The 15,407-nt window shown below is 46.0% G+C and overlaps 1 protein-coding gene and 1 long non-coding RNA gene across 5 annotated transcripts in view; one reads left to right on the top strand and one right to left on the bottom strand.

Annotated features, from left to right (window-relative positions):
* The window catches only part of LOC146425727 (protein patched homolog 1-like), a 228,888-nt gene that overhangs the window by 133,696 nt on the left and 79,785 nt on the right, over nucleotides 1-15,407 (top strand). The gene's annotated exons all lie outside the window — the stretch shown is intronic.
* On the bottom strand, nucleotides 6,551-9,138 carry LOC146425729 (uncharacterized). The gene is made up of 2 exons (XR_014846463.1): nucleotides 8,171-9,138; nucleotides 6,551-7,528 (listed from the first exon to the last, which is right to left on the bottom strand). It is a non-coding gene; the product is annotated as an uncharacterized LOC146425729 (long non-coding RNA).

Here is a 15,407-nt window from a genome sequence, read left to right as displayed (position 1 = left end):
CTTCATTAAACTTTGGAATTTCCAATTCTTTCTTGTCTGGGGTCAAAATTAACATAACCCTTTCTGTCCCATGTTCTGCTGCATCTTTAGCTTCTTGATCTGCTAAATTATTCCCTCTTATTTCTGGGGTCATTCCCTTTGGTGTCCCTTGACATATGCTATAGCTATTTCTTCAGGTAATTTTAATGCCTCTAAAACCTCTAAAATGAGTCCATGTATCAGTCCCTTTCCTTTTGAATTCAATAACCCCCTTTCTTCCCAAATTTTTCCGAAAGTGTGTACTACTCCAAAGGCATACTTTGAATCAGTATATATGGTCCTTTTTTTTTTTGCCAAATATTCTAATACCCTTTTCAGAGCATATAACTCACAAGACTGAGCTGACCAATTTGAAGGTAATTTCCCTTTTTCGATAGTTTGCATATTCCTCCCATCAACCAGGGCATATCCTGACACTCTTTTCCCTTGAATGCATCTAGATGACCCATCCACAAATATTTTTTCTCCTTTTAGGAGGGCCTGTTCTACCAAGTCTTCCCGAATCTTAGTTTGATATTGTATAATTTCTAAACAATTTTGTGTTAAATTATCTTTTGGTTCTCCATATAAAAATTGAGCTGGATTCAAACTCTTGTTTATTTCTAGGGTCAGGTCATTACCATTTATTAGAATTGCTTCATATTTTAATATTCTGGAATCTGTTAACCACTTTTCAGCTTTTTGATTTAATATATTTCAAACTGCATGAGGGGTACCCACAATGAGCTTACTTCCAAAAGTCAGTTTACGGCTCTCTTCTACTAAAAGCAGTTGGTGCTATAGCTTGAATACACACTGGCCAGCCATGACTTACTGGGTCTAGTAATTTAGATAAAAAGGCCACCAGCCTTTTTACTCCTCCCCATTCTTGGACGAAAACTCTGTGAGCCACTCCACTTTCCACATTCACATACAGGTGTTATGATCCAATTATTAAGGTTCTTTAGAAATACCTCTGCCCGAATTAAGGTACAAACGAGACCATATGCCAGTCAATAGTATGAGTTTTATTTGATAGAAAATATGAGAGAGAGAGAGAAGAGAGAAAAAGAGAGGTAAGAAAAGAGGTGGGGGGGACAGAAAGAGGGAAAGAGAAAATATCACCATCCGTGGATCCCAACGACGTTGCGTTGATCCTCTCCAGCCGGTCTTCTCGGTGGTGGTGGTCCCCCCAAAAGCACAGAATGCCATGGGTTAATACACACTCAGGCCACAGGCAATGTCCAGGCATGTCCCCCCGGGGGAGGGGGCAGCCTCTAGCCGCAGACTCTGCTTGCATCACCTGCACTCCTGTGGTGCCAGGCCTAGCACTCTGGGGGGTCTGTGATGGATTGTGACTCCCCCTCAGCTGCCTCTCACGTGAACGTCCCGTGGATGTGGCCTGTGGGGTTGGGGGTTCCACAGCTGGGCCAGTTTGTGTCAACCTGGCTTCTGTGAGCTGTGCTCTGCCCCCACCCCAAACTCAGCCAGGGATGATTCTCAGCACAGCTGGTGGCTTTGGCCTTTGTGTATGAACACCTTTCCCTCAGCTTGAGATGATTGAACAATAGGTTTCCCTTTATCTAATCTCAGCAGTTTGACTCAGTCCAAAGTCCCAGTCAGGTATCTTCAGGGAGGCTTCTTTGATTGTAGCTTCTTTATACACTTTTTGTTATAATGAGCAAAACTTTATATCAATGTTTGAGGCATGAACTATTTCAGTCTCTGACAACAGGTAAAAGTGTTTTTCTAATGAAGGTAAACTCAAAGCTGGTACTGAAGCCAGCTTAGACTTCTTCTAATTTATTGTCATCTTCCTTAGTCCACTCTATATGGTCTCCTCCTGCCAATTTCTCATATAAAAATTTTACTGCTTGAGTATATCCTTCAATCCATAATCTACAGTATCCCAATAATCCAAGTAGTCTTCTTACTTCCTTCTTTGAAGAAGGGGGGGGAGAGATAAAATCCCTGCAACCCTCTCAGGATTTAGCTTTCGGCTGCCTTTACTTATTAGGTGACCAAGATATTTGACTTCTGATTCTACAAACTGCAATTTCCCTTTTGACACTCTTAATCCCCTTTCCCCAAGAAAATTCAAAAGTCCTATGGTAGCTTCCCTAACTTCAGTTTCCATTTCCCCTGATAATAAAAGATCATCCACATATTGGATAATCTGTATTCCAGGGGGAGTGGGGAAAGCCTGTAGTATTTCTTCTAAAGCCTGTCCAAACAAACTCGGGGATTCAGTAAATCCTTGTGGTAGTGTTGTCCCCCTTAACTGCTGCTTTCTCCCAGTAGTCGGATCTTCCCACTCAAAGGCAAAATTATTCCGACTATCCTCTGCCAAAGGGCAGGCCCAAAAGGTGTCTTTAAGATCTACTACACTAAACCACTGGTGTTGAGCTGGGACTTTACTTAAAAGAGTATAGGGTTTGGTACCACTGGATAATGTGTCCGAGTCTTCTCTCAACTCTTGTACCAATCTGTAAGTCCCATCAGACTTCTTTACTGGGAGAATAGGGGTGTTATGAGGGGACATACAAGGCTCCAGTGTCCCATCCTTTATCAAACCTTCTATTACCGGTTTTAACCCTTCTCTCCCCTCCAGGGATATAGGGTACTGGCAGACACGTATGGGACATTCTTCTCTGTCAGTTGTGACCCTTATAGGGTCAATATTCAACCCTCCCTTATTTCCTTCCCTAGCCCAAACATCTTTGTTAATTCTTCCTTCATCCTTCTGACCAAGTTTTAGCACTTTAGCTGTCATCTTTCCTTCCTCTGGTATAACCCCCATTCCTAACTGTATTTGCAAGTCTCTCCCCAGTAAATTACAACCTGCTCCAGGAACTAGTAAGACATCTCCCATCCCTATTCTGGTTTCTCCTTCAATTACTACATTTTTAATTACTGGTACTTTAAATCCTTCTCCTTTTGCTCCTGTTACTTTTATAGTGTCATTACTTATACTACACCCTCTAGGGACATTCACTAGACAGGTTCTTTCTGCCCCAGTATCTACTATAAATTCTAATACTTCCTCTTGGGGGCCTACTTTTAAAGTTATCAAGGGCTCTAGATGGTAATTATCCCCCAGAAAATAGAGCCCCTGACTTCCCTATTCTTCTTCTAGGTTTATCGGTTTATCTCTTGAAATATTTTCAGGTTCTTCCTTAGATGAGGACATTCTCTTTTATAATGTCCTTCTTCCCCACAATAAAAGCAGGTCTTTCTGGTTTACTCCTGAGATTGTGGTCGTACTGGGATTCTATTTTCCCCTTCTCCTTGTCTCTGAAACCTGAATGTTTAGGAATGGTACCTGCGGGCATCAGATTCCTTTGAGAGTTACCCTCCTGCATAGCAGCAATCATGATTTTTGCTTTTGCTTTGGCTTTCTCTTCATATCTCCTTACATAGATCCATTGGGCTTCTCTTAACAGATCATTTAATGCTTTCTCCTGCCAATCCTCAGTCTTTTCTAACTTTCTCCTAATATCTGGCCAGGCATGGGTGACAAAGTTAACTCTCAATAGAGTCTGCCCTGCTATGCTTTCAGGGTCTATTCCAGAGTACTGTCTCATATCTTTTCGCAGTCTTTCTAACCACTCCATTGGAGTTTCTTCCCTTCCTTGTTGCCCGTCAAATGCTTTGCTTACATTTTGTCCCCGGGGTGCTGCCTCCTTTATTCCTTTGATTATTAAATTACGATAATCAATCATATGCCCCCTCCCTGCCTCCTCGTTGTGATTCCAGTTAGGAGGTGCTATTGGCATTTTCTGGTCTCCTGGGGGACCTTGTATATTATCTCTTTAGCAAATTCTCATTCCAGCAGCTCTAATCATCTGCCTCCTTCCCAAGTATAAATATTGAGGCCTAAAAATTGATCTAATTCCTCAGCTACACCTATGGGATCTTCTAATAACCCTTTAATTTCCTTCTTAAAATTTCTGACCTCGGAGGAGGTCAGAGGGGCATTTACGAAACCTATGCCCCCTTGTACACCGCCCATGGGGACTTCTTGTAAGGGGAATAAGTTAATTTCTTGACCCCTCCCTTTCTGCTCTTCAATCCCCATAACCTTAGAGGAGACCCTTTTTCCTTGTTTTGGAGTAGTGGCAGGGGAGGGATTATCAAGCTGCCTTTGAGTCCTGACTGAGTTTCTTCTAGTATTCTGATACGGTGCCCCGTTATCAAAATTCGGGGCTACTGGAGTCAGGGCAAAAGCGGAAGAGGCAGCTGAGTCCTCCAGGGTCATAGAGTTGGGGCCAGAAGTGGATCGGGGAGCTGGCGGAAACAGAACTACAGTAGGGGCGGAAGTAGGTTGCACGCTTCCTGTAGCTACATGGGCGGGAGTGCTGGCCGGGGCTGGGCCGGCTGAGGTGCATTACGGGGGGCGTCAGCACGGATGCGGTAGGATCGGGGGCATAGGGTAGGGAACCCGGCTGAAGCAGGGTCGCCGTGTGTCTGAGAGCCATGGCATTTAAGCCCAGTGGGACTCCGGCATGTCCGGCCAGGGGAGGCAGACCGGCGCCCGCTGCCCCCTGCACAAACGGTGGTGGGAGTGACTCTGGGGGATCCCAATCTTTCCTTTCTTTTTCCTATGCTCGTTCTGTCTCTGAGGTTTCTGATATCTTAAAGACTTATACTCCCAAGGGTCCCGTATCCCCTGTCCAACAAGAGGCATATTCTCTCTCTTCTGAATTAATTGGTTCTTTTGAGTTTATAAACCAGTTCAAAGCCTGGCAGATCCAAGCTTCAAAAGACCCATACCTAGGCCAGTAGACATGGTTGGACCTTATTTTTTCCTTTGGCCACTCGATCATACAATAATGAATCATCTTAATCTTTCTTCTCTGTACGAGGGTCACTCTCCCAATTAGCTAACTTAATTCACAGGGGACTATCTTGGGGTATATCTGCTATTATCTTTTTACTCCCTTTTTCCCCTGAACCTATTTTACTTCCTTTTTGTCCTGTTTTTTCCTTTTCCTCCCTTGCCCCTTTCTTTTTTCTCACCCACACCTCTACCACCTCCTTTATAGCACAAAAAAAAAAACTTTCCTGTATATTATATCCACCTCCTTCCAAATACCAGAGCTTAAGTCAATCACATGTCTTTCCATTCATTCACGGTCTCCCACCTTTATTTTCTTATATCATTCATTCTCACTCACAACAACACAATAATAAAGCAATTTTTACTTTTAACTGATTTGTCAATATTCCCCACAGATTCTGTGTTTTAAATAAAATGGTAAACTCTCAAATATTGTCCTCCAGTCCCAGATTCTCGTGGATCTATTATCCCACACATCCTGTCCAGAGTAATTTTTCTCTAGTCTTTGTGAGTTTTCACCCTCAATCCAGCAATTTTTTCCCTTACTTGGAATTGGGGACTTTTACTCTCGTCCCCTGTCTCCCAGTGGATTTCTACCAGGAAACTCTGGGTTCCTTTTTCCCAGGGGTCCAACCTCTCCCTGGGACCCTATCCCAGTTACCCTGGGGGATCTTTCACTCCTTTTTCCTTATGCTTCATCTCCTTCCTGGCTGTGTTTCTTGCAAAACAGCGGAACCGCAGTATCAGAGACCCCTCACTCACTTCGCAAGTCTGGAGTAGCTAGCCCGCGTCTCACACACACACAGTCAATGCCCCGTATTCACCCCTTCCCAGAAAATACTCACAATTCGTGTTTTCTATCGGAATCTTCGTGCACAAAAATTTGTGGGGCTTCCCTGCTGTGGCTTTTTATGGAGCCTTCCCTCTTTTGCTTTTATGCATCCCTTCTTGTTCACGGGATTCCAACCTGCTACCTGCTGGTTCCCACTAGAAGAAACAGAGCAAGCTGCTGAACTCAGCAGGGGCACCCTCTGCGGCGTCACAGCCTCGGGATTCACAGACGGCCACCCCACGCTGCACAGAGGGGGGGCCGTCCGGAGCCGAGACACACCGGGGGCACACCAGCGGTGGCAGGGTACTGTGGCAGGCAGTGGTGCTCGGGGGGACGCGAGTCGTCATAGAGGCGCGGCGAACAAAGATGCTGGATCGCAGTCTGGGGTTCCAGGGGAGTTTATTAGGGTCCACGGGCACAGGGCGAAGGAAGGCGAAGAGGAACGGAGAGCAAGGGGTGGGGAAGGTGCAAGGAACCAGAGACTGCAAACACAGAACAAAGGAATGCAGAGGGTTAAAAGAAGAGGGAAGAGAGGAGTGGTTAGCTCTGAAGAGCCAACCAGGGAAAGCCAGAGGGGAGGAGATAAGGAGGGGAAAAGGGGTTACAACCAATAGGTTTACAGCAGAGGAGGGTACAAACTCAGGAGGCCAGTAATACACTGAGCTAGGGAGAGATTTGTAGAACATAAACCATATACAGAATGGGGGCGGGGGAGAGTGCAGAACCACTGATATGCATACCCTAAATCCTGCTAGCAGACTGCAACAACCCTCCCCCGCTCAGAGTCTCCCAGGGTTTCGGAGGCAAGGTGTTGATCCCGGACAAGCCCCGAATTGTGAAAAACAAGGTCCACTCTCCTGTTAGGATCAAAAAGGTTTAATAAAAGACAATAGGGGACAGATAAAGCAAAAGGTCAGTGCTGGGTGCTTTGACGTTCAGCCAAAAAAGCACCCCAGTATGGACAGAGACACCCTTTACATACTCTTCAGCCTGATGCATATTCATAAACAGTTATGCATATTCATATTTTTCTCCAAACTATTTTGCATGTTCTGGGAACTGATCCGCCTCCTCGGAGCATGCGCAGTTGTCTTTCATTGATTTTGTTATCACTCCCAGATTGTGGTTTCTGCAGGCGACAGGTGCTGATAGTTGGAGTGTCAGAGGCAGAGTCCATTCGTGGGATGTTATCCAGTTCAAGCAGACAGTTCAAGCATTCTAATAAAACTATAACAACTATTTTACTACTATTAAACTCAGCTAGTACTAGAAAGAAAGACCTTAGTCATCATTAAACAGCAATTTTTCACAGCCAGGCTACCTCTATAAGAAAAGAATTAAAATAACACACATAGTATTGAGGCGGGGAATGACTCCACAACTCAGATAGGTTTGAAGTAGGTATGCATTTATTCCAGCTGGGGTGCATGGGGGGTAGCCCCTCCAAAAGCATGCACAGCCTCAGTAGCACTTCACTTGGTTTATATTAGGTTACAGATTACATATGCATAAATTTAGAGAAAGCCCCTATACATATTCATTACCTATCCCCTCTTCGTATTATGAGTTCAAAGTTCATTTAAATATGCTCATGCAAGCGCAGTGTCACAGATTAATTGTGGGTGAGGGTCCCAAATAATTAATGAGGGCGAAATCACTAGTCTTCCTCACTATGAGCTCTTCACCCTGTTCCCTTACGCATGCTCCCTTGGTTCTTGGTCCTAGTCCAAGCCTTAGAACCAACTTGTACCAGTTCTGGGGTCCGAGGGCAGGATGTTCGGTCACACTCAGTAATTTTTCTCAATTATTTGGCTCTCTTCTCTCTATCCTCCCCGATACTAGGTAGGCACAAAATCATTAAGCGAATAATAAATTGTCTTCAGCAAGCAAATCTTAGTAAATCATTATCCAATCTCTGGCCTTCTAAATCAGTTAAAAAATTATTATCATTATTATTATCCAGCTTCTAGTTGTCTTAAATTAATAAATTGTAGCTCACCCTAAATCAGTATCCATTTTATTATTTGCAAAAAGCCAACATTATGATATGTATTTATCACACTTCTCAGGAGAATTTGGCAAATAGACACTGATGAATCACCCAGTGTTTCTCTAATACATGTTTCAAAGGTTGGAAGAAAGCTCTCATCTCTCTTACCCCTGTGGCTCTAATAGTTCTTACAGTACCTTGATTCAGTTTCCCTTCTGTCTCACTTTAGAGACAAGTTTGGGAGGAAACACTCTGGAATTAACGTTTTCTCTAAAGAAAAGGGTTTCAGCAATCCCTTCTCACCGATACAAAATAAAATTTTAATGGATTAAAGCGGAAAAAAACCCCTGTTTGACAAACAAGGTGCCCGCACGGCACGGGAGAAAATGAATAGCTGTTAGATATTGAACCGTAAGAACTTTACTCCCCATGCACGCACGCACACACACACACACACAACCCCACAGCAGAATAAACAAACTCAAAATACCTGGGGACAGGGAAAAACTCTTCCAGCCACGTGGCAAGAAAGAACAAAATGGTGGATGGCCTTTGTCTCAGGGAAGGAAGAAAAAATTCCACACAGCAGCTTGGGAAAGAAAAAAAAACAGATGGGAACCTGTTGAACCTCCGACATTGGTCTCCTCCTCGCTGCAGACAAAGCTGGTGGATTTAGAGTCCTTTCTTCTGTTGGTTCAGCTTTTCCCAAGATCTGGGGCCGGGCAGAGTCCTTCCGGTGGCTCCCCGCAGGTCCCACCGACTGTCTTCCCAGGGATGGTCTGATCTCGGACCAAAAAGCAAGCCAAACAGTCCAAGAAGAAACAACAGAAGCCACTGAAGAATTGCTACTGCAATCTAAGGAAAAACTTCTTGCCTAAGCTAACAAAACCCAAGGTAGCTAAAAGCAACAACGTAACAGCCGTCTGCTCCGCAAGCCAAGCACACGGGAGTGAGAGTTGGAGCAAAGTCCGCACCAGAGTTTCCCCAGCTCTCGCCCCTCCCCCGGATCCAGCTTAAAGCTACAGGACCCATTTCTGGGCATAAAGCAGATGATCAGGAATAGAGTATCATCATAAAATCACCCCAAGACACCTTCTAAGATGTTTATTGGAACAGGACTCTGCTTATAGCCTGTTCTAAGGGAGCCTGAAATGTGGCTTCTTCTCCCTGTTTGGACCTGATGTTTCCCTCTTGAGTGCCTGGCAGCACAAAGAGCGCTCACTGCCCCTTGCTCGGCGTGGGGACGGACGCGCCCTGGGGACACACCCGCCCGGGGACACCCCCTGCCCGACCGGTGCCGCGCGCTCCACTTCGCCTGTGCTTTGTCCTTGCTGCCTCTGCTTCTTGTTTCCGTTTTTATCCAAAACTCATTACTGTGGTAACCACAATCGAGTCGTCCATCATGGAAGCTGTGTTCCTGCCTACAAAGGTGACATCAGCTTCTCCGAGCGGCTCAACCCCCTGCCCCCGCCCCCTGCAGCAGCAGAAGTGGCGCTGCCCAGGGGGATGATGTCATCATCCTCAGGTCCCGCACTCCCAGCCCCATCTGGAGCAGTGCAGGCGGGGCCCAGGGGTGGTGGGCAGTCCGGGCCGTGGTCGCGCAGCGGCCCCCCCGGTGACCCAGGACCAGGGCCTGGTGCTGCTGCCGCTCCGCCACTTTTCCCAGCCATTACCAGGTGACGGCCGGGGCCACCTCAGCCGCAGCTCTCAGAGCAGCTGTTACCCCCCTTCCGTCACAGGGGGCATGGCCTCCCGGCTCGTGGCGTGGTCTTGTGACTTCAGCCGCAGATTTGGTGGAGTTGCCAGCCCCGAAACCCTGGAAAAAACTCCATAAAATCCCTTCCTTGCTCACAGGAGAAGCTGGGCCCCTCTCTGAACTGGCCCGCTTCAACCCGCCGAGGTCCAGGACCTCCCTATCCACAGATGGAATATAGTAAGTGGGGGCCCCTCCCCCCTTTCCTACAATGGCACCAGCAGGGCTCCCCCCAGCTGCTCTGGAAAACCTGTCTTTTTTATGCCCAGGCGTTCCTAGGTGAACACCACATTTAAAACCCGTGCGTGCTAAACACAAAAGCCTTCCGAGAGCCATTTGCTCCTCTACCACCAATAACCTCAGCCGGTGGCAAACACACAGGCCCCACTTCCTCCCCCCAGCTGAGCTGGGGCTGGGTGGAAAAGCAGTGAAAGGAAAAAAACCTTTGCGAAACCACTCCAAAAGCAAATTCCCCTCCACACTACGTGGATTTTCCTGAAGTTGCTAGCAATTTGTGAAATTACATAGATATACAACACAATACATAATACACACTACACAACGAAAAGAGCTGCCTGTATGTTACCTTCTGCGGGGTCTTGGAACCATGGTATTCCAACTTCAGGCTGTTGCAGGAAATGCTATTCAAAAGTTGATGGCACAGAATAATTCCTTGCAAGATGTATTCAATCCAGTCCATAGACAAGCTACCAGGTCCTCTTGTCCCATCTGCATCGCCAGAACAACTGATTCCTTAATGACCCTAGAAATGAAACAACACTTTCTAGATAATATAAGAGATAATATAAAGGCTGGTCTTCTGGTCTTTATTGGAGGCCTCTAAGGGGCAGATATGGAAAATGTCCACAAAATGCCCACACCCCCACAGGGTGAATACAGTTTTATAAGTTTAGCAAATTGGCATACTTGACAAAAAGCACCAATTAGAGACATAAGAGGTGAGGTCACTTCCCCCCGTTCAACCCTCTCTTAATCCTCCCCCCTCAGATGGAAACTGAGCTTTGTTTATGAAAATGTGTCTTGAAGAGCTGGTCTCAACCCTGGTAGCCAGGGAGAACCAAGATAGGATAGGGCCTTGGAATGTGTTTTGTCTTTCTGCCCGGGGAAAGGGTATGGAAAACTACTGGGACTAGCTATTAATACAATAATAGGCTACAAATATATGTGTAAAGAATACAGAGAATATATAAAAGAAAAAGGCAAAAATAATTTTGGCATCACATTATGAAAGCTCTTGGTTAGACACAATTAATTACTCATGATTTATGGGTGATTCGGTTTTCACTGGTTTAGCAGCAATAAGAGAGCAGTTGTATGAACTAGGTGAAACAAACAACTTGCTTGTAACAGTGTTGTCCACAAAAATTGGATTCATTACCTAGTGTGCAATAAGCGAATAATTACATATTATTTATTTCAGAGTTGCACAAGCCTGGGTGCTCAGTGGTATTCCGCAAATCAAGCACCCCAACTATCAAAACTTTTTTCTATTTATACATTTTAGCAAACAAAGGGATTAGGGCTCATTTGCTACAAGTTACATAGTTCTCTTATTAATTAGTATCCTATCTTCTATTGGTTAATGATTCTCTCACTTCTCATGCTAATTAGTCTGCTTGGTCAGTCTTTCTCTTCTTTTGGTGTTATGATCCCACTTCTGACACCAATTTAATGTTAAAATCCACTGCAATAATGTTAGGGTCTAATTATTGAAAGATGCCTCTGCCTAAATTAAGGTGCAAATGAGGCCATATGCCAAAGTCAATAGTATGTATTTTATTTAACAGTAAATATGAAGTAGAGAGACAAAGTAGGGGGGGAGAGGGAGAGAGAGGCAGATTAAGTAGAAAAGTAGTTACCATCACATGGGTCCCTGTGGTGTCCCATCCTCCCTTCTTCTGGTTTTCTCGGTTGTGGGGGTCCCCAGAATGTTCTTCTGGAGGTACCACTTCTATACAGTCCAAGCTTTGTTAACCTCCCCTGAGGTCTGAGCTCATTGAAGCATGTACAGCCCTAAACCTCAGCAACGCAATTCTACCAAGTGATTTTTTTTCCTAACACCAGGACATCACTTACAGCTTGTGTGCTGCTCTGTTTCATGGATTAAATCTCCCTTTTTGTTGATTAGGCTTGAAAGTTGTCTTTGGTACAGAGACAAGGGCGTAGAGTTTTCACCGCTGTCTATTCAAATACTCTTAGCGCCACAGCCATGGCCACGGTTTCAGCAGGGAAAAAGCTGTGACTGCAACTGGAAGGGGTCCATTTTTTCTGTCTCACTCAAGTGAAGGGATCAGCAGACAATGGCACTGCATGACCTGCGAGTCCTTTCCCATTTCTGAGTCTTCCAGGACACTTCTGAAGGACAAGGTGTGGCATTCAAATGACAACTCTGGAACTGCAGCTGGGACCGGTGGGGTTGGGGCCGCCATTCTTCAGTGCTCAATGAGACTGTTTACCCCCCCTTCTGCCCCACAATGAGGCAGTGACCTGAGACAGTGGTACCGACACTGAGTCCAGCAGGTGGCAGGAAGAGGCAGCAAAATGGCAGCACTGACCTCACACACACACACACCACCGCTGTCACAGAAAAACTGATACTGCAAATCCTGAGCTGCTCCAGGCAATGCTAGCATTCCGCATCCGCCACCAGAATTGCTTCAAAATCCCGTGCCCTGCCTTCCCTTTTTTTTTTTTTTGTTCCAGGGGTGCCATGGTTTGGACACTGGCAAAACACCAGGCACCCACGACAGCTGCTCACTGGCTCTCCCCTACCACAGCTGGGCAGAGGAGAGGAAAAAAATTAATGAAGGGTTCATGAATCGAGATAAGGACCAGGAGAAAACACTTCAAGGGCAAAACAGGATCAACTTAGAGTTGCAAAGTGAATTTATTACTAAGAGTCAGAGGAGGATAATGAGAAGTAAAATAAGCCCTTAAAGACACCGTTCTTCCCCCCACCCCCTCCCTCCTTCCCATTGACAGTGCAAGGCAGGGCAGGGCGTGGGGGTTTGGGTCAGTCCATTACCAGGATCTTCTTCCACTGCTTAGGGAGAGAAGTCCTTCCCCTGCTGCCCCATGGGGTCCCTTCCATGGGAAACAGTTCTCCATGAACCTCAAGCAGCAGTCCGCCCAAACCTACTGCAATGTGAGTCCCCCCTCAAGCAGACACTCCTCCCAAAACTGTTGCGGTGTGGGTCCCTCATCCACGGGGTGCAGTCCTCCAAGGACAAGCTGTTCCAGCCTGGAAGCAAGGGTCCTCTCTCTTCACTGGGACTCCCACTGGACCATAGCCTCCTTCAGGCATCCACCCACTCCAGCATGGGCACCTCTCTGTCTTGGTTTAAAAGATAGGTGTTTGCCAAGGCAGGCAGGAACCTCCCTTGGAATAGAGAATATTACCTCTCTTCCCTCCGAATTATTATAACTTTGAAATCAAGGGACATTCAGGCAAAGATATGGGAAAAGAAATAACAGTTCTTTCCTAGTATTTATAAAAAGGCAAACAAGCAACAACAACGGAAGCAACAACAAACAAACCAGAAACCCAGTAACAGTCTTCTCTCAGCTGCCAGGCACCCTCCCCTTTGGTGCAGTTATCGTCACAGCCGGCAGGGGCGCTGTTGGCTCCCGGCAGGGCAGGTGGAATGATTCCCTTGTGGCTGCAGGGGGCTCTGTGGCGTGAGTTCAGTCGAGTCTCCTTCACGCAGTAATGGCAGACAGGCTGGATGGTAGGACAGGCTGTAGCAGGGACCTCAGAGCAGCAAGCTGGAATAGCAGGGCTAGCTCACCTGAGGTAGTAAGCAAGAGATAGCAGGAACTCCGCAGCTGTAGCAGGAGCCGTGGTGTGTCCCGGCACAGGGTGTCGGGTTCAAATGTAGCAAAAAACCCGGAGCAGTAGTGTCACCAAATCTGTGGGAAAAAAATACAAAAACCCTCCAACAACATTTTAATGTTAGAGAGTCAAGGCATTACTTTTTTATCTGGCCAGGATGTTGTTCTGGCCAGGATGTACCACAGAAATCATCTCATCCACACATAGCCTGGGTGTGCAGAGAGAATCATTCCAGGATACATAGCTTTTACTCGATTTTTCAGATATTTTATACAGTAAAAATACATAGGAAAGCATTGGGTCAGTGTTCATTGGTCTAAAGTTGAGCAAACTCTTAGTATTCAGTTTTCTATTGGATCTGAATCTCCTTGCCTCTGATGCTAATTAGATTCTTCATTCTTCAATTTTTCTTATCAGTCTTTTTTCCGGGCCAGGATGTCTTCAGCCCTGCTGGAGGTGGTCTGGGGTAGCTGTTTGTGATAGTTAGCATGTCCTGTTGATAAACACAAGGTCCTGGTGGATGTTCTGTTAATAGTCTTTATCTTTCTGGTTATCTTCGGGGTCACTCCCGACTTGTTAATATGCTGAGTTCACCAGACCTCATCTGGTAGAACAATGCCCTAAAATTCCTTTTCCCAGGGTAAAGACAAACAAAACTTTTGACTAAAGTTATACAAAATTTTTAACCTGATATATTTTCCAACAGTAGCAGAAAAATGGCACAGGTTGAGCAGGGAATCTCTTCCCTGGATGGCTCACCGGCAGTGGCTGGTCCCTGGGTCAGGCTGTGCAGAGGGGAGGGCAGCTCCTGGCAGGGTACGGGGTACCCCGATCCAGGGCCCCAGTGTGGCACGCACTGGCTCTGGGCTCCCAAAACAGCAGAGAGGCAGAGAAACGAGCCAGGAAGACCGGTCACAGTGCTGAAGGAAAAAAAACCAAAAAAAACCAGGCAAACCCAGCGTGCAACAGTATCTCTGCTCAGAGAGACCTTGCTGCCCTGGCTGCCTGAATCGCCCACGCATCTGGAAAAGGCAGAGCTTTCCTTCTCTCCCCCCAACTCTCACAGGAAATCCCGGGCTGGCTCCCAGCTATCGCGAGATTATGTAGCCGGGGGGAGCGACCATCCTAGACAGAAAACAAAAAGAACAAGGAGAAAAAAAGAACAGATGGGATAAAAAGACATTCCCCCACAGGCTGCGAGTAGATCTCTGCATCCCCGTGGACCCAATGTGCTGCAGGGGGACAGCCTGCAGAGGTATCTCAACTCCAGTGCCTGGAGCACCTCCTCCCCCTCCTTCTCCACTGACCTTGGTGTCTCCATGTTATTCCCTCACATGTTCTCACCTCCTTCTCCTTCTCTGGCTAAAAGGAACTTTGTGCCCATATTGTTTTGGTTTCTTCTTAAATATGTTATCACAAAGGCATTACCACCATCTCTAATTGGCCCAGCCTTGGCCAGCAGCATGTCCATCTTCAGAGCCATCAGGGATTGGCTCTTGCTGGACATGGTGGAAGCTTCCAGCAGCTTCTCACAGGAGCCCCATACCAAAAACTGGGCCAAGCAAAACCAACACAAGGGGGAAGGTTGAACTGGAGGCTTCTCTGCCATCTCATCTTTGTCCTCTGGTCCATGCTGGCTGCTATGGTGGCTGCCATCTTTGGAGGAGGGGCTTATCCACCATCTTGGTTTTTTATTCCCAGGGAGGCCATGGCACCTTTGTAGCTAGTGGTTATTGCTGTTATCTTGGTTGTTGCTATTTTTCTTTTTAGTAAACTGCTTTTTTTTCCCCCAGTTATATCTTCTCACATTCATCTCTCCTTATTGTTGAAAGGGGACTTGTTAAAACTAATAAGGGAGGTAACTCATTTTAGAGTCTCCACCCCATATAATTGTCTTAAGTCAAAAGTATACAAAGATCAAACATCAAAAAAATCCTTTCTTAAGAAAATTTTTACATATTCCACATTTTGCAAAACAGCAGCTGTTTGTTTTTCTGAGAGATTCAGTCTATTCTAGAGAGGATCCGAATGAAATCACCTAATTTTGTTGAAGTCTTATCTATGACCTTTCTGTGTCAGTATTCATAAATCATGAAATGGTCGTGGGATCTTTTCTCTCAA

The sequence above is a fragment of the Lichenostomus cassidix genome, chromosome W (genome assembly GCF_008360975.1).
Source record: "Lichenostomus cassidix isolate B80296 chromosome W, HeHo_3.0, whole genome shotgun sequence".
Taxonomy (NCBI): Eukaryota; Metazoa; Chordata; class Aves; order Passeriformes; family Meliphagidae; genus Lichenostomus; species Lichenostomus cassidix.
This window is presented reverse-complemented; position numbering and strand designations above follow the sequence as displayed.